Consider the following 20,008-nt stretch of genomic DNA (forward strand, 5'->3'; position numbering starts at 1 on the left):
CAGACTATGAACATAGAACAGGTCATAAAGGAAAGACTGAGATTTCTCCTCTTTTTAGATCCATTCCTGGCTTTGGCTTAAAAAATCTGTCAGATTATTCTCTCTGTGTAAAGGCACCAATAGGCCTTTAAACGATCGCAATGGGACAGACTATAAACAGGGAACAGGTCATACAGGAAAGACTGGGATCTATTCTCTTTTCAAATCCATTCCTGGCTTTGGCTTCAAAAATCTGTCAGATAAATCTTTCAGCGTAAATGCACCCGAATGGTGCGCTTACACAGACAGATTTATCTGGCAGATTTTGGAAGCCAAAGCCAGGAATGGATTTGAAAAGAGGAAAAATTGCAGGTCTTTCTTTTATGACATGTTCCCTGTTTATAGTCTGTTTCTGGTTTTGGCTTCAAAAATCTGTCAGATAAATCTGTCTGTGTAAACACACCATAAGGGTCCGTTTACACAGATTTTCTGACAGATATCTGCCAGATTTTTGCAGCCAAAGCCAGGAATGGCTTTGAAAAAAGAGAAATCTCAGTCTTTCCTTTATGACCTGTTACTTGTTTATAGTCCATTCCTGGCTTTGGCTGCAAAAATCTGGCAGATATCTGTCAGATAATCTGTGCGTGTAAACGGACCCTTAAAGGAACATAAGGGCCCAAATTTTTAATACTTCACCTGGACGGTGATCGGCTGAGTGGCCTGTCAGCTCTGAAGCCACAGTGTGCCGTGCCGAGATGCATACAGAGTGCACGAGAAGACCAGGAGCGTGGACAGGTGAAATATAACCTGTTTGGGCAAGGGCTGCACAGACATTGCTAACGATGACCGTGCAGCCCTTGCTAAACAATTATCGGGCCGTGTAATTGTCCCAGTAAAGGGTCCATTTACACAGAAAGATTATGTGACAGATTATCTGCCAAAGATTTGAAGCCAAAGTCACAAACAGACTATAAACAGGGAACAGGTCATAGAGGAAAGCCAGAGATTTCTCCTCTTTTCAAATCCATTCCTGGCTTTGGCTTCAAATCTTTGGCAGATAATCTGTCAGATAATCTTTCTGTCTAAATGGACCCAAACGAATACCAATCTAGCAGATCGGCACTCGTTTTCAGTATTGACCTGGCCTCCATTGCCCAATGTAATAGGACCCTAAGGGTTTGTTCACACTGAGGAATCCGGGCAGATCGCCCGCTGCAGATTCTGGCGCTCCCCCACACCTCCGGCTGTGCCATAGACTCCATTCTATGGTTGGATGGATTCCGCCGTCCGCCCAAAGAATTGAGATGTCAGTTCTTTGGGTGGACAACGGAATCCACCCAACCATAGAATGGAGTCTATGACACAGCCGCGGATGTGGGGGAGCGGCCGAATCCGCGGCAGGCGATACACCCAAATTCCATAGTGTGAACCACCCTAATTCAGCGGTTTGGAGATTCATGGTCCTGTCCCAGCCACCCACTGTGCAAGGGAACTGCAGCAAGCATGGTTAGGGCAGGGATTGGGAACCTTCAGCACTCCAGCTGTTGCAAAACTACAATTCCCAGCATTTCCGTACAGCCATAGCTATAGCAGTTCCTCATATTTGGGTTAGGGCTACACGGACACATAGATCATGCACCCATGTAGCATTGTCTGTATTGTAGCTAGTGAATGTAAATGGAGATGTATTGTGACCCGCAAGTTGACAATTGCCATAAATCCAGCATAGACTTGCAGTTGTGGCTACTTGCGAGTCGTACTCCATTCACTTTTAGGCCAGGTTCACACTACGGCCGTATTTGTACAAACAACGGCCGTTATTTGTGAAATAACGTCGGTTATTTGCGCAATTACGGCCGTTGTTATTAAATACGGCCTTGTTTTTTACGTAGTGTGAACATAGCCTTAGGAGCAATGATGCAGCAATGTACCATGGCGATCTTTGGTGTTGCAGAAAACAAATTACATCCTGTCGGGATCATATTATGGTGTAAATACAAACTATCCCCCTTAGAGGCTGTTACAGCCAATAGTCACTTAGGGGGAGATTTATCAAACATGGTGTAAAATAGAGCTGTCTTAGTTGCCCCTAGCAACCAATCAGATTTGTTAGAAAGTAGATGAAAAAAAGGCCTGATGGGCTTGTTGATAGAGGACGATGGAAATATGGAAGAACATGAGCGATGAAGCTACCCCTCATAATGCTGTCACCACCTGAGAGCACGCTCATTGTATCACCGACAGATATGACCCCTTTCATCAACCACCGTGACGTCCTCTTTTGTTAGTTCTATAGATAGCAGTGTCTATAGTCTACCCTCCTCCTGGGGATTGAGGTCATAGGACTATCGGTTTACAAAGGAACCTTAGATCCTTTCCTCATTGTTTTCTTAATCTCCAGAGAATTTCCTCCCATGCTCATGCAATCTCGGAATGGTGGGCACTGCTAAGGCTTTGTGTTCTTGGCATTATACACATATTTGTTAACTTCCTCTTAGACCTCGTTCATTTGTGTCAGGTTCTAGGCCAAATCTGAAGACACGCATCGCGTGCAAAGACATAGGGTTCTTACAAACCCCTGGGGGATGCTTTCTGCAGGAGTTACAAAGGGTTGTGGTTAAAGGGGTACTCCAGCGGGGAGAGGGGGGGCACTTTTTTGCTGGAACCGGGGAGGAGGTGGCCGAGGGAAAAGACGTCCACTCACCTCCCCGGTTCCAGCGGCGGGTCCCGCATCGCGGCGCTCTGGTGCCCAGTTCCTGGCCGCTTCTGGGTGTCTGATGCGGGCCCGAGACGTGACGACTCAGTGAAGGAGCCACTCAGTGAAGGAGGTGCGATCCGTTTCAAGTCCGCTCAGATCCCGCCTCTGTCACTGAGTGGCTGAGCGGACCTGAGACGTCACGTCTCGGGCCCGCGTCAGACACCCGGAAGCGGCCAGGAACCGGCACCGGAGCGCCGCGATGCAGGTCCCGCTGCTGGAACCGGGGAGGTGAGTGGACGTCTTTTCCCTCGGCCACCTCCTCCCCGGCCCCAGCAAAAAAGTGACCCCCCCCCCGCTGGGGTACCCCTTTAAAGATAAGCGGAACGGGAGCATGCTCGAGTCCGATCATTCGACATTTTAATAACACTGGCTGAAAAAGTCTGATGCAGCCCTAGGGAGTCCAGAAAAACATGGATGTGTAGTGTCCCACCACGGGTGTTTCCTATGTCACACCTGTCGCAAAAGCCCCTTTCTCAAAGTTAAGTGGTGATGAAGGTATTTATTAATTTCACCACAAGATGTCAGCGTTTTCTATGTGAGCTCTTTTCTGTTGCACAGCTGCTATGTACTTTTATTGTCCAATTGAGATACTATTCTTTTCTGACCTATCCTTTCTCTTCTCTTCTTTGCACACATTCCTTTCCATCACTCACAGGGCCTCTTACACACCCCTGTAGGAAGTAGTCACTTGGTGGGAGGAAGTGTAGCGTCAGTCTTATCTGGTTTCTTGTGAAAAAAGGACACACAGGGCAGACGTCCCTGCTGTAGCCAAGCCAGGGATTGGCTCTGTCAGGACCCCTGTACGGGACAGTCTAGTTCAGTTCAGTTGCGTTGATGAGGTTACGACACGTGTATGAAGCAACTCAGTTTCTCCAGTCCATCCACTATTTCCACTATGCATTGCTAGACACTACAAGGAGGACAAGTCGGGGATAAACCCAGCCCATGCTGAGAACCTCTCTCCAAAGTGCAGGGCAGTATCCTGATCTACAGAGGAACTAGCCTGAATAGGACAAAGCTACCAGAAGGTCTACGTATCCTATCTCGCAATGCAGGTGACACTGGGAAACCTCGGCTGTGGCTTGTCTATTAGGACGGAAAACTGGACACTGTAGGGCAGACGGTCGTCAGACACAGTCTAAACACGGGTACAAATAAACTTCTCACTCCCAAATCTCAAGTATTCTTCTCTCAAGTTGCGGCAGAACACAGTACTACTTTGGGTTGGAACTCCCTTGACAAACTCCTCTCCTCTACGCTGTTCCGCTGTTACTTTAACTCTATAAGTACTGTTACAACTATCTCTATTATATTCAGCACTTACAAGTATCTCCACAGCACAGATCCATTTAAGCACTCAAGTCTGTATTAAGATTTGTCTATTTGCTGCCGAAGTGTTCTGTATTATACAGAGACTGCACAGTAAAGCTGTTTTATTTATTCACCGGGACTCAGTCATCCTTACATCAGCACCAGCACCTATACACACTAGCTGTACACCTTGGGTCATTTTCCCCCGATAGTCTGGGTGGGTCAATTGCCCCTCAGGACTACCGTGACAAGAGCCCAAGGGACCCGCAACAACCCGCCAGGGGGATACAGTCAGCCACTCTACAAACCAGGGACCAACATCACACCTGTGTGCTGGACTAGCACAAATGTTGTGAAATGACCACAAGTCATTCTATCCCTGTGCTTGGGCAGTGACCCTGTGCTACTCTATATATGAGTGAAAAAGCCATATGGGGTGCCGAGGTAGCAGTCATAGCCTGACCTTCCAGTCCAAAAGATCCCTTTCCTATCGAAGGGTTAAAAAAAATTACGGTATTGAAACGTTAAAAAAATTTACGGTGTTGTCTTTTGCCTAAAGGAGCAGTGTCAAAGAGGAGGGTCCTAAATGGGCCGTGTCCTAGGCCTGCAACGCCTCTTTAGCAATGACCCTGGGGAGGATTCACCTCTTTGGCCTAGAGCAAAGAATCCATCTGCGTCGCATTGGTGCATGCGCAGAATTAGAATCTACTAAAGAGAAGAGGCATCACAGGCCTAGGGCATGGCCACTCTAGGCCCCGCCTCTTTGACACTGCCCCTCTAGAATAAAATACTATTTTTTTATGCAAAAAACTGCGCCAGAAGAGTTTTGAACCCGACAACAGGAAAGGACTTATGAACGATAGCAGTGGTTTGGGTGGGGTTGGGGGTGGATACAGATTAACCTACAATAAATAAAATGGGATGGGGGGGGGGGGGAGGCAAAAGCTTTATTATTCCTTTGATCCATGAAACAGTTTAAAGGAGTACTCCAGCAAAAATGTTTGTATTTCATATCAACTGGTGTCAGAAAGTTATATAGATTTGTAAATAACTTCTATTACCCCCCCCCCTGCAAGTCGTCCAGTACTTATCAGCTGCTGGATGTCCTGCAGGATGTGGTGGATTCTTTCCAGTCTGACACAGTGCTCTCTGCTGCTACCATAGACATAAACTCTCCTGTTCTCCAGACTAGGGCTATGTTCACACTACGTAAAACTACGGCCGTAGTTCTCGCCGCAGAACTACGGCCGTAGTATTCAGGGGTAGAACATAGCCTTATGTTCAATGGGATCCCGGCTGGAGCGTACACACATCGTATGCGCTCCGGCAGGGATCCCATGCGGTGCCGGAAAAAACTGACAGGTCAGTTTTCTGCGGCCGGAATTCTGTGAATTCCGGCAGCAAAAAGACCTGTCAGTTCACACAGTGAAGCAAGCGGCTCCGGCCGCTCGCTTCACTGTGGGCTATGGGAAGCTCTGATGCGGGCGAGCGCTGATGCGCCCGCATCAGAGCTCCGTGGCCGGAAAGATCTCCCGACCGGGGTCACGGAACGGCCGGATGTTCACGTAATGTGAACATAGCCTAAAAAGGAATACACCACTTCCTGAAGGACATATAGCCAGGGGCGGAACTACCGGAGCTGACATAGCCTGTAGCACCCGGCAGCCGATCAGGCCTCCCGAGTGCTGCAGCTGTTTGGGGTCCGGGGGTGCCCTGGTACCTGTCTCAGAGTCCGCTCGGGCTAGTACTTCCGGCACACGGAGCGTCTGTGCCGGAAGTACAGGCCGGGGGGCGGACTCTGAGCTCTCTGGTACCTGTGCTGCCGGAGATAGGACGGGACACGCGAGGGCCCCCCCTTGTCATCCCGTCCTATCCCCGGCAGCACAGGTACCAGAGAGCTCATAGTCCGCCCCCCGGCCTGTACTTCCGGCACAGACGCTCCGTGCGCTCGAAGTACTAGCCCGGGCGGAGAAGACAGCCGACGGGGGAGTTAGGTAAGTTGTGTTTTTTTTTTTTTTTTTAAATCTGCTTTGCAAAGGGGGATGATACAGGGGGCATCTATGGGGGATATACAGGGGGGGGGGGCATCTATGGGGGATAATACAGGGGGTGCATCTATGGGGGATAATACAGAGGGGCATCTATGGGGGATATACAGGGGGGGGCATCTATGGGGGATAATACAGGGGGTGCATCTATGGGGGATAATACAGAGGGGCATCTATGGGAGATATACAGGAGGCATCTATGGAGGATATACGGGGGGGGGCATCTATGGGGGATAATACAGGGGGGCATCTATGGGGGATAATACAGGGGGGCATCTATGGGGGATAATACAGGGGGGCATCTATGGGGGATAATACAGAGGGGTATCTATGGGAGATATACAGGAGGCATCTATGGGGGATATACAGGGGGGGGCATCTATGGGGGATAATACAGGGGGGCATCTATGGGGGATAATACAGGGGGGGCATCTATGGGGGATAATACAGGGGGGCATCTATGGGGGATAATACAGGGGGGGCATCTATGGGGGATATACAGGAGGCATCTATGGGGGATAATACAGGGGGCCATCTATGGGGGATACTACAGGGGGCCATCTATGGGGGATAATATAAGGGGCCATCTATGGGGGATAATACAGGGGGCCATCTATGGGGGATAATAAAGGAGGGCATCTTTGGGGGATAATACAGGGGGGGGCATCTATGGGGGATAATACAGGGGGGGGCATCTATGGGGGATAATACAGGGGGGGCATCTATGGGGGATAATACAGGGGGGCATCTATGGGGGATAATACAAGGGGCCATCTATAGGGGGATTATACAGGGGGCCATCTCTAGGGAGACAACATAAGGGGCATTTATAGGAGGACCAAATGAGAGGGCATCTATAGGGGCACAACACAAGGGGGCCATCTATAGGGGGACAAGAAATTCTTTTAGGGCGGCACGTCTGTGTCAAGGGGGGTGCTCGTAGTAGGAAAAAATTCCTATGACATCATGAAAAATCAAATCTCGGCACTCACCATTTTCATGCTTCCATAAATCTTTATTTTAGAGAATTCATCAGATTTTTACAGCGGTAAAAAAACAGGACGTTTCGGCATCAAGCCTTCCTCAACTGTCTCAACTGAGACAGTTGAGGAAGGCTTGACGCCGAAACGTCCTGTTTTTTTACCGCTGTAAAAATCTGATGAATTCTCTAAAATAAAAATTTATAGAAGCATGAAAATGGTGAGTGCAGAGATTTGAACTTTCATGATCTATAGGGGGACAACATGAGGGGCATCTATAAGGGGGGGGGGGGCAACATGGGGGACCATTTATGAGGGGGATGGAAAGCACAGGGGGGGCATTTATAAGGGGCTAACTCGGGGGCATCTGTAAGGGGGAATACACAGAGGGGCATATACTATAAGGGGGTCACATAGTGTTAGGGCTACCAACTAAATGAGGGTGTAAAGGGGCCAATACAGATGTGCAGTGTATATAGAGATGAGGATGGTGCCAGTATAAGGAGCCTAATATGTTTGGCAGATTCTGTGGATCCGTGGCTCGGAGAAGTTCTCATAATGGCCCAGGGCAGATGGAGAAGAAAATGAAAAGGAAACAACTCTGATCAGAGAAGACGTCCCCTGTGAGTCACCTGATGTAACTGCACTGTAATGTATTTGGTGTACAGAACCTGTGTAGAGCTGAGTGTGTTGATTACGAAGTGGTCGATCGATCGAGGGAGGGGGGGGGGCCCATTCAAAAGTTTGCTATGGGGCCCAGCCATTTCTAGTTACGCCCCTGCATATAGCAGCTGATAAGTACTGGAAGACTGGAGATTTTTTTTAATGGAAGTCATTTACAAATCGCTGGCACTTTTTAGCAACAGTTGATTTGAAAGAAATATTTTTTTCTGCTGGAGTACCCCTTTAAAAGTTGCATCATTCTTCATTTACTAACAATTTCCTGAAAACAAACCGTTAATGCGAAACCTAAAAATTCTCCTTGTGTCCTCTTTCCGGCAGCGGAAGTGTCGGGTTGTTATGACAACACTGTCAGGATGCCAGGATAATGGAAGTGACAGCTGGGACAGGAGACGTGTGGGGACATTAACCAGAGACGGAGCAGGATGTTGGTGGTACTGAGATGTGGGTGAAACGCGTCACCTCAGCCATGTATTCATCACCATGACGGAGGGCATCACCTCCCCCCAACCATTCACTACAAGGTGGATTCCTGGCATCGCTCCAAAATTTCTGTGTTTTCTCGTTCTCAAAATTCTCTTATTTGGAAAAATTCCAGCTGCGCATTGCTCTCTTTTTTTGATTTGCATGTGGCTGAAATTCTAGAATAATTTGTTATACGACTGCGACCGGTACCCAAAAAGTGCAAACTTCGCCCACCTCTGTCCATGGCAGAAGTGATTTTCTATGGGAATTTACTTCCTGACATGGACAGAGGTGGCAGCAGAGAGCACTGTGTCAGACTGGAAAGAATACACCACTTCCTGCAGGGCATACAGCAGCTGATAAGTACGGGAATACTGGAGATTTTTTTTTTAAATAGAAGTGGATTACAAATCTATCTAACTTTCTGAAACCTGTTGATTTGAAAACATTTTCTTATCAGAGTACCCCTTTAAGAGGAAGTTCCGCTCCAATGTACATATAAGAACAGGGGCGGTCTGGGCATTTCTGGGGCCCCAAGCGAAATTATGTCTGGGGCCCCCCCCTCGACACGCGTTCCAAAACAATAGACCGCTGTGTGTTGCCCCCAGTAGTATATACCCCTTGTGCGCTACCGCCAGTAATATATAGACCCCTGTGTGTTCCCCCAGTTATATATAGCCCCCCGTGTACTCCCCCACTAGTATATAGACCTCCTGTGTGCTGCCCCAGTTGTATATAGACCCCCTGTGTGCTGCCCCCAGTTGTATATACCCCCTGTGTGCTCCCCCACTAGTATATAGGCCCCCTGTGTGCTCCCTCAGGGGTATTTAGCCCCCCTGTGTGCTCCCCCACTTGGATATAGACCTCCTGTGTGCTCCCCCACTTGGATATAGACCCCTGTGTGCTCCTCCAGTAGTATATAAACCCCCTGTGTGGTTCCCCCAGTAGTATATAGACCCCCTGTGTGCCCCACCAGTATTATATAGACCCCTTGTGTGCTGCCCTAGTAGTATACAGACCCCTGTGTGCTCCCCCAGTTATATATAGACCACCTGTGTGCCTCACAAGTAGTATATAGACCCCCTATATGTTCCCCCAGTAGTATATAGACCCCCTGTGTGCTCCCCCAGTAGTATATAGCCCTCCTGTGTGCTCCCCCACTTGGATATAGACCTCCTGTGTGCTCTCCAAGTTGTATATAGACCTCATTCTGCTGCCCCAAGTAGTATATAGACCCCCTGTGTGCTGCCCCCAGTAGTATATAGACCCCTCTGTGAAGCCCCTAGTAGTCTATAGCCCCCCTATGTGCTCCCCCCATTTATATAGACCCCCGATGTGTGTTCCCCCAGTTAAACAGACCCCTGTGTGCTCCCCCTCCCATATAGTATATAACACAATAAAACAAACACTTATACTCACCTGGGTCCGGGCGTCTCCTCTTCTCTTCACTCTTGTGGCCGCAGGAAGGGTTTTCCCTGCGATCACAAGATGCTGCACTCCCCTTGTCCTGGCGCCGATGCTCCAGTGATGTCACTGGAGCGCCGGCACCACAAGGACAAAGCTGCCACTTGTGACCGCAGGGAAAACCCTTCCTGCGGCCACAAGAGTGACTGACAGGAAGGGGGCCAATGTCTCCCGCTCTGTCAGTGCTGCTGCATGTAACTATGAGCGCTCATTGCGACTGCTCATAGTTACAGTTCAGATGGCAGCAGCGAGCGGGGCAGCGGCCCTGTCCAGCGGTCTTGAGCACAAGATCGAGGCGTGGGGCCCCCCTGGATGTTGGGGGCCCCAAGCGATCGCTTGGGGTGCTTGGTGCCAAAGACCGCCACTGTATAAGAACTGTATGATAAAGATTCATTGATAAAGTTCTGCTTTGTATAAATCACCCACATCCACATCACTACGATTCAGCCTTGTTTTACAACGAATATTGTTGCTGTGATACCTTCTCGTCTTGGTTACTGTAACTCTTTACTAGTCAGTCTTCCCTTCTCTCAACTCTTCTCTCTCCGGTCTATCCTGAATGCAGATGACAGCCTCATCTATCTGGCTGCACCACTGATGCCTCTATAGATTGTAAGCTCTTGTGAGCAGGACCCTTATACTTTTGTGTGTTACATAGTACAATTGAAAAAAAAACAACACATCATTCAAGTTCAACCAAGGAGGGGATGAATGAAAGGAAAGACTCCCCCCCCTCCCCCAAAGCCTTAAAGGGTCACTGTCGTTTAAATTTTTTAGCAGAAATCAATAGTACAGGTTATTTTAAGAAACTTTGTAATTGGGTTTATTAGCCGAAAAATGCATTTTTATCATGAAAAAGTAGTTTGAAGCTCCCCCCCTGTCTTCATTGTTCTCTATGGAGAGGGGAGGGATGGAGGGAGATGAGGCACCAAAACAGGACAACAAATAGTTAGTTTACAGCTACATCACCGGGCTATCTCCTCTGAAGTCAGCACTGACCTCTCTGACCTCTGAATACCGGTTTTCACACAGCTCCCACTGTGTAATCCTTTGTCCTCTGCTCCCTGCTGGCGACTAATCTCCCTCCTTCCCTTTCCATAGGTTACTCAGGGCTCGACTGATGTAAAAGAGTCGAGATTTCCTGATAATGAGCAGTGAATGAGAGAGAGGAGGGGGGGGGGGGGGAAGGCTTTTTGAATGCAGATAATGGCATATTTTCCTAATAAACCCAATTACAAAGTTAAAATCACCTGGACTATTGATTTCTGCAAAAAAAAAAAAAAAAAAACAACTTTTTGAGGGGGACTTTTAGCCCTAGCAGTCTTGTCTGTATAATGCTATAAATGCTATACATTTAAGCACAGGTGGTTCTGCTTAACGAGGGAAGAGTATATGCCTAGTGTATTCCTATGAGAACAGTGGAGTTTAGGAATATCTTAAGGAATATCTTAATGTCTCTCCCTTTCTTGCTCTCACAAGAAGATCTGGAGAAAAACATCTCTTTCCCGCTCTGCCGTTTTTCATCTTTACTTTTCTCTTTGCAAGTGTAATAACGCATGTATTGTAAATATTATCTGTTTGTATGGTACCATCTGTGATGACAATTTAAATTTTATTAGTTTGATTAGTTACAGTTTGGCATTACGCCTTTAAGCCCAAAGAAAGGGCAATCCTTTAGCCATGGTTCCCTACGGGGTTTCCTCCACAGGGTTTTTTTCCTCTCCTGTGTGCTAGAGGATGACTTTGTTGTGAGTCGAGGTTTTGCTTTGCACAATTTTCATAGTTTTGCCTGGACTTGAAATTCTAAGTTATATGTTCACGGCATTGAATTCATTGTGCAAAAATGTGTAAAAGATTAAAAAATTAATAAAAACAAAATCATGTAATTAAATAAAGCTGTGGCCATCTTAACACCAAAGTTTGCATGTTTTGTGCCTTTATTTCATAGTCTGTATTTATTGTTGTTGGAGTGACTTCAAGGGGAAGCGAGGGTCCATCCCATATCCAAAAGTCATTGGGATGGATTAATGTAACATTCTACACATATGCATTCATGTTATTGTGCTCTAAGAACATGTCTCTCCTGTAGTGAAGCCACCACTGTTATTGCTGCGATCAGATCCTGGGGTGAGTGTCCCACAGATTCCGTTCTCATAGTATCATAGAAGAATATTATTAGTTCTGCTGTTACAATGTTATTTCTGGTTTCGTTTGTACATTGACCCTCTGAATTGTAAATTGCTATAGACAGGCCTGTATTTAGAGTTCATGCTGCCCTAGGCACTTTGCACGCAAAGGCGACCTCCCCCCCCCCCCCCCCCCGTTACTGTACATGCATGGTATATACCCTGGCACTTGGATGCCGCTCCGCTTGATGCCCGCTGTTCTCATCAAACAGACGTGATGGAGGAAGGAAGGCGGCCAGGGACGTCTTAGTTTGGGGACTGGTTCTGTCCAGTGTCGGACTGGGGCACCTGGAGCCCACCAATATACAACCAGTGAGACACGACATGCTGACCCGCTCCTTTCCTGAATTCATCTGTGTCTGTGACAAATCCCAGAACACCCTCCATTTATACAGCTCTCAGGGTATGCTGGGAGTTGTAGTCTCTGAGAGGACAACCCTGTAATAAATCACTGTGTGCAGAGTCTCCTGGTGGCTGCAATCTGTGGGTGACAACCATCAGCCCTGAAGGTCCAGTAATACATCTGTCTACAGCGGCAGCTATCAGAGGATTGTAGTGCTGTACTATAACTCCCAGCATATCCTGAGGGCTGCAGACTGTCAGTACATGCTGGGAGTTGTAGTGCCTGCAGCTGTTGTAGTTGGGTCCTATACACTGGATGCTTTGTGGCATATAAGAATACATAGATCTGTGGGGGCTCAGTGTAGGGAAGTGACCCCAGAACATCACTAATAGGGATAGAACAAAAACATCTCCCCCCCCCCCCTATTAGTGATGTTCTGGGGTCACTTCCCTACACTGAGCCCCCACAGATCTATGTATTCTTATATGCCACAAAGCATCCAGTGTATAAGCACCTAGGACCCAACTACAGCAGCTGCAGGAACTACAACTCCCAGCATATCCTGAGGGCTGCAGACTGTTCTGGGAGTTGTAGTGCCTGCAGCTGTTGTAGTTGGGTCCTGGAGGCGTTGTGGGAAATCAGAATACAGAGATCTGTGGGGGCTCAGTGCAGGGACGTGACCCCAGAACAGCACTAATAGGGATAGGGGGAGATGTTTTTGTTCTATCCCCTATTAGTGCTGTTCTGGGGTCACTTCCCTGCACTGAGCCCCCATAGATCTCTGTATTCTGATCTCCCACAACGCCTCCAGTGTATAATGCACCTAGGACCCAACTACAACAGCTGCAGGCACTACAACTCCCAGCATTTACTGACAGTCTACAGCCCTCAGGATATGCTGGGAGTTGTAGTGCCTGCAGGTCTTGTAGTTGGGTCCTAGTTTAAAAGTTTGCGCTAGTGTACTGTAGTGACCGCAGGGCTGTGTCAGTACACTTCCGCAAACAATACACTGACCCATTGAGACCCCAATGGTACACAAGCTCTGCACACTATAGAAGTAATTACAGTGCAGTTACTAATGACTCACAGGTGACGTCTTCTCGAATTGCCGTCACTAACTTTTTGCTTTCTTCTCCATCTGGCGCAGCATCATGAAGACTTCTCCGACCACAACTCGTCTGCAGTGTGGGCAGCTGGGGGTGACTGGGGAAGGGAGGAAGCTGCGATTCAGGGGGAGAGGCTGGGGGCAGGGGGAGGGGCTGGGGGTCAGAGGTAGAAGCTGGGGGTCAGGGGGAGGGGCTGGGAGGCAGGGGAGCAGCTGAGAATGCAGGGGGGAGAGGCTGAGGGTTAGGGGGAGAGGCTGGGGGGAAGGAGAGAGGCTGGGGGAGAGTCTGGGTGGGGGCAGGGGGGAAAGGCTGAGGGTTAGGGGGAGATGCTGAGGGTTAGGGGGAGAGGCTGGGGGCAGGGGGAGCGGTAGGGGGGCAGGGGAGAAGCTGGGATTCAGGGGGAGAGGCTGGGGGCAGGGGGAGGGGCTGGGGGTCAGAGGGAGAAGCTGGGGGTCAGGGGGAGGGGCTGGGAGGCAGGGGAGCAGCTGAGAATGCAGGGGGGAGAGGCTGAGGGTTAGGGGGAGATGCTGAGGGTTAGGGGGAGAGGCTGGGGGGCAGGGGGGAGGCTGGGGGTTAGGGGGAGAGTCTGGGGGGGGGTAGGGGAGAGGCTGGGGGCAGGGGAGAGGCTGGGGGGCAGGGGGAGAGTCTGGGGGGGCAGGCGGAGAGTCTGGGGGGGCAGGGGGAGAGGCTGAGGGTTAGGGGGAGATGCTGAGGGTTAGGGGGAGAGGCTGGGGGGGGGGGCAGGGGAAGAGGTTGCCCCCTAGCAGGGGAGCAGCTGAGGATGCAGGGGGGCTGGGGGGCGGGCAGACGCTGTGGGGCAGGGGGGAGGGGCTGGGGGGGGGGAGACGGGGCGGCCAGGAGCAGGATGGTCAGGCAGGCTGGTTCCCTCCCCCCATGCAGCGCTGAGGTCCGGGGTCCGGGGCAGGTGTTGAGCTTCCGGCACACACAGTCTGACAGAGGCCGGAAGCTCACAGCTGCAGCCCCGCGGTCCCGGATCTTCTCCTACTCGGCGATGACGTCACATCACGTGAGCGCCGCCGAGCAGGAGAGAAGATCCGGGACCGCGGGGTTGCAGCTGTGAGCTTCCGGCCTCTGTCAGACTGTGTGTGCCGAAAGCTCAACACCTGCCCCGCACCCCGGCGCTACATGGGGGGAGGGAATCAGCCTGCCTGCTCCCAGCCGCTCCGTCACCCCCCCCCCCCCTTCCCCCGGCGCGGACTAGGCACTCGTAGGCCGGTGCCTACAGAGGTTTTTTTTTTAAATAAAAAAAAAAGTGTTCCACCTCTGTCCATGGAGTGTTCCACCTCTGTCCATGGCGCCGCCCTAGGCACCGGACCACGGGTGCCTAGTGGCAAATACGGCCCTGACTATAGAATATGTCAGAGCTATAAATAAATGGTAATATTATGAGTACTTTACCCTGTTGTCCGGCAACTAGACGTATGTTGCTAAACAATCTTTTATATCCAGTAGCTTCCTGTGTGTTATACATAGTAGAACGGCTTCTTAATCCTCGGGTGAGAAACGGACAGACGTTTCTTAGATTACAAGACAAGAATGGGCAGGAATTCCATCGCTTCAAGGAATTTGTCTGATATGGGTCGTGTCTGTGACGAAAGACGCGGTAATCTCCGCAGATCTGTGCCAGGTGGATGGTGTAACCACATTCTGTGTCAGGGAGATCTATCTATCTATCTATCTATCTATCTTTCTATCTATCTATCTATCTATCTATCTATCTATCTATCTATCTATCTCCTATCTATCTATCTATCTATCTATCTATCTATCTCCTATCTATCTATCTATCTATCTATCTATCTATCTATCTATTTTTCATCTATCTATCTATCTATCTATCTATCTATCTATCTATCTATCTATTTTTCATCTATCTATCTAGCTATCTATCTATCTATCTATCTCCTATCTATCTATCTATTTTTCATCTATCTATCTATCTATCTATCTATCTATCTATCTATCTATCTATCTATCTATCTCCTATCTATCTATCTATTATCTATCTATCTATCTATCTATCTATCTATCTATCTATCTATCTATCTCCTATCTATCTATCTATCTATCTATCTATCTATCTATCTATCTTATATCCATCCAGAGGGGGACCTATCACTTGTGCAGCCTGTTCAGCTGCACAGGGGCCCAGGCCAATAGAGGGGCCCGCGAGGCTCAGACTCTAAAGTGTCAGCTCAGCATGGCACATGTCTGTAGTGGGCCCCCCAGGCGTTATCAGCACTCTAGAAGTGCGGGCCCCCTGCTCCTGTGGGGCCCACTTAGTGACTGGATGTTGTGCCGCCCTTGGCTGGTTCTCCTCTCTCCTCCTGCACGCTGCTGCTGACAGCCCCTTCCCTTCTGTACTCCACTGTCCAGCATACCTTGTGTGAGGAGGAAAGGATAGAGAGCATGTGATGACAGGGGCTGGAGGGATCCTGCAGGGTTATGGCTGCCAGGGACAGGACTGTGAGGAGGAGAAACAGCAGCAGCTCTGACAGTGAGTGATTATTGTCAGTGTGTCTGTCAGGCTGCTGGGAGTTGTGAGATATAGCAGAGCCCCCACCCTCTGATGCTGATGTTTGATTGTAAAGCCCCTATTCCACCAACAGATCTGACGACAGATTATCTGCCAAAGATTTGAAGCCAAACACAATGACTGTACCCCCTCCCCCCTGCAGCATGGTTTTGTATTATTTCATCTCCCATCAAAGCAGCCACATACAGTACATGTCTCCCACCTGTGTAGCCACATACAGTACATGTCTCCCACCTCTGCAGCCACATACAGTACATGTATCCCACCTGTGCAGCCACATACAGTACATGTCTCCCACCTGTGTAGCCACATACAGTACATGTCTCCCACCTCTGCAGCCACATACAGTACATGTCTCCCACCTGTGTAGCCACATACAGTACATGTATCCCACCTGTGCAGCCACATACAGTACATGTCTCCCACCTGTGCAGCCACATACAGTACATGTCTCCCACCTGTGCAGCCACATACAGTACATGTCTCCCACCTGTGCAGCCACATACAGTACATGTCTCCCACCTGTGCAGCCACATACAGTACATGTCTCCCACCTGTGCAGCCACATACAGTACATGTATCCCACCTGTGCTGCCACATACAGTACATGTCTCCCACCTGTGTAGCCACATACAGTACATGTCTCCCACCTCTGCAGCCACATACAGTACATGTCTCCCACCTGTGCAGCCACATACAGTACATGTCTCCCACCTGTGCAGCCACATACAGTACATGTCTCCCACCTGTGCAGCCACATACAGTACATGTCTCCCACCTGTGCAGCCACATACAGTACATGTCTCCCACCTGTGCAGCCACATACAGTACATGTCTCCCACCTGTGCAGCCACATACAGTACATGTCTCCCACCTGTGCAGCCACATACAGTACATGTCTCCCACCTGTGCAGCCACACACAGTACATGTCTCCCACCTGTGCAGCCACATACAGTACATGTCTTTCACCTGTGCAGCCACATACAGTACATGCATCCCACCTGTGCAGCCACATACAGTACATGTCTCCCACCTGTGCAGCCACATACAGTACATGTATCCCACCTGTGCAGCCACATACAGTACTGTCACGGCCGCGGCGGCGTCCCGTGCTCCGGGCCGCCGCCGCGACCTCCCTCCATCTCATGCAGCTGCCGGGGTCCCTGTGCAGGGACCCGGCGCTGCTACACGTTCGGCCCCGGGGGGCGCCTCACCTCTCCACGCTCCTGTCTCTCGCTGTGCCGGCCGGCGCGCGCGTCCCCGCCTCCTAGGGCGCGCGCGCGCCGGCTGTCTCAGATTTAAAGGGGCAGTGCGCTCCTAATTGGTAGTTGCACCCATTCACTCCCCTATAAATCCCAGCATGCCCTGTCCCCTGTGTTGGAGCCTCTACATGCTTCCCATAGCGTTTGGCCCAGCTCCCTGTTGTTCCTGTGTCCTGTCCGTTACCTGGTCCCTAGTCCCTGTTCCTGAGTCCTGTCCGTTACTTGCTCTCTCATCTGCAGACTATTGCCTGTGCCATCTCCTGCCACGCCTCGCCTGCCGACACCAGCAACCAAGCCAGGGGTAGCGACCTGGGGGTCGCCTGCCGCAGCAAGTCCATCCCGCCTTGCGGCGGGCTCTGGTGAAAACCAGCGGCCCCTTAGACTCTGCTCCCTGGTGAGGTTTGTGCCATCGCTGGTGCCGGTCCAGTGGATCCACTACTCCGGGCGTTACAGTAGGCTCCAACCATGGATCCCGGCGAGGTGCCTGATATCCGCGAGGTAGCCCGAGTGGTCGCCCTACAGGCTCAACAGATTCAGCAACAGTCACAGCTGATTCAACAACTGACTGCAGCCGTTCAACAGCATACCACAGCTCAGCAGTCATCACCTCCGGCAGCCTCTTCAAAACTACGACTGGCTCTCCCAAATAAATATGGAGGTGACCCCAAGTTGTGCAGAGGGTTCCTGACCCAATGCACTATGTACATCGAACTTTTAAGCAGTCAGTTTGCCACCGAGCGCTCTAAAGTGGCTTTCATTATCAGCCTATTGGAGGGAAGAGCTCTGGCCTGGGCCACGCCACTATGGGACCGTAATGATCCGGTTGCTGCCAATTTTCGAATCTTCCTGGACGAGTTCCGCTCTGTCTTTGAGGAACCTGCCCGTGCGTCTTCGGCTGAGACTGCTCTCCTCAATTTATCCCAAGGGACTTCCTCCGTTGGTGATTACGCCATCCAGTTCCGCACCCTGGCTGCGGAACTAGACTGGAATGAGGCCGCTCTGATTGCCACCTTTAAAAAGGGCCTGTCCAGCCAAGTGAAGGATGTGCTCGCTGCCCGGGATCTGCCTACCTCCTTGAACGATCTTATTCTACTGGCTACCAGAGTCTACACCAGGTTTTCCGAGAGAGAGGAGGAGGTCCGGCAAGGACGGCGTCTGAGTCTGCCCCGTCGCCATCCTCGGCTGGCTCCGGTGTTCCAGAATCCTGTTGCTCCTATGTCCCAGTCGCTTCCAGAGGTTCCTATGCAGGTGGAACGTGTTCGCCTGACGACTGATGAGAGGAACCGTCGACTGGACCAGAATCTCTGCCTCTATTGCGGTGGCGCGGATCACTATCGACAGAGATGTCCCCAACGCCCTCAGCGTCCGGGAAACGCCCGCACCTAGGTCCGGTGGGAGAGGCCTCCCTAGGTGTGAATGCCACCTCTCCAAGGTTGACTATGCCCGTCTCCATCCAGACACCCTCTGGGCAAGTTTTCCAGACTACTGCCCTCATCGACTCTGGCTCTGCTGGCAGTTTCATCTCTGCTTCGTTGGTCCAAAGATGGCGGCTACCCGTGATCCAGCTAGCCCAACCCCGGTCTATCTCTTCGGTTACGGGGGAGGTTCTTACCGAAGCGGTGTACAGCCAGACGGCACCCCTAGTCCTCCAGGTGGGAGCCTTACATCAGGAGAAGATCTCCTTCTATGTCTTGCGCCATTCCTCTTCCAACCTCCTGCTGGGTCTTCCTTGGCTGCAATTCCATACCCCTAGGCTGGACTGGAGAACTGGGGAGGTTCTCAGCTGGGGCCAGGACTGTCATAACCGGTGTCTGAGATCCCCTCAATCCAAGTGCTCTACAAGGTCAACTGCTAATGTTAAGCCTCTATCCGGGCTACCAGAGGACTACCAAGACTTTGTCGATGTTTTCTCGGCCAAGGAGGCGGACTCACTACCACCTCATCGAGCCTATGATTGCCCTATAGACCTTCTTCCAGGGGCTTCTCCTCCACGTGGTCGAGTATACCCTCTCTCTGTGCCCGAGACTGAAGCCATGTCCTCCTACATCCAGGAGAACTTACAAAAGGGCTTCATCCGTAAATCCAAGTCTCCAGCTGGCGCCGGATTTTTCTTTGTTCAGAAGAAGGACGGTTCCCTCCGCCCATGCATAGACTATCGGGGCTTAAATAAGGTGACTGTTAAGAACCGCTATCCTCTTCCGCTTATTCCGGAACTATTCGACCGTCTTCGTGGAGCAAAGATCTTCTCCAAGCTGGATCTCAGGGGAGCGTATAACTTGGTCCGAATTCGTAAAGGAGACGAATGGAAGACCGCTTTCAACACCAGGGATGGGCACTACGAATATCTGGTCATGCCATTCGGCCTATGCAATGCCCCAGCGGTCTTCCAGGAATTCGTGAACGATATCTTCCGAGACCTCCTCTATGTCTGCGTCATTGTCTATTTGGACGACATTTTGGTCTTCTCCCCTGACCAGCAGACTCATGTGGCACAAGTGCGTCAGGTTCTACGAAGACTACGGGCCAATCATCTATACGCCAAGCTTGAGAAGTGTGTTTTCCATCAGCGCAGTCTTCCATTTCTTGGCTATATCGTCTCCGATCAGGGCCTACAAATGGATCCAGCCAAGCTCGCAGCTGTCCTTCAATGGCCACGCCCTGTGGGACTTAGAGCTATCCAACGTTTCCTGGGCTTCGCCAACTATTACCGGCAATTCATCCCTCACTTCTCTACCCTGGTCGCACCCATTGTGGCTCTCACTAAAAAGAAGGCGGACCCCAGACGTTGGCCTCCAGAGGCCGAACAAGCCTTCAATAGCCTCAAGTCTGCCTTTGCCTCTGCTCCTGCTCTAGTCCGCCCGGATGTC

This window comes from Dendropsophus ebraccatus, chromosome 4, assembly GCF_027789765.1.
Source record: "Dendropsophus ebraccatus isolate aDenEbr1 chromosome 4, aDenEbr1.pat, whole genome shotgun sequence".
Lineage (NCBI taxonomy): Eukaryota > Metazoa > Chordata > Amphibia > Anura > Hylidae > Dendropsophus > Dendropsophus ebraccatus.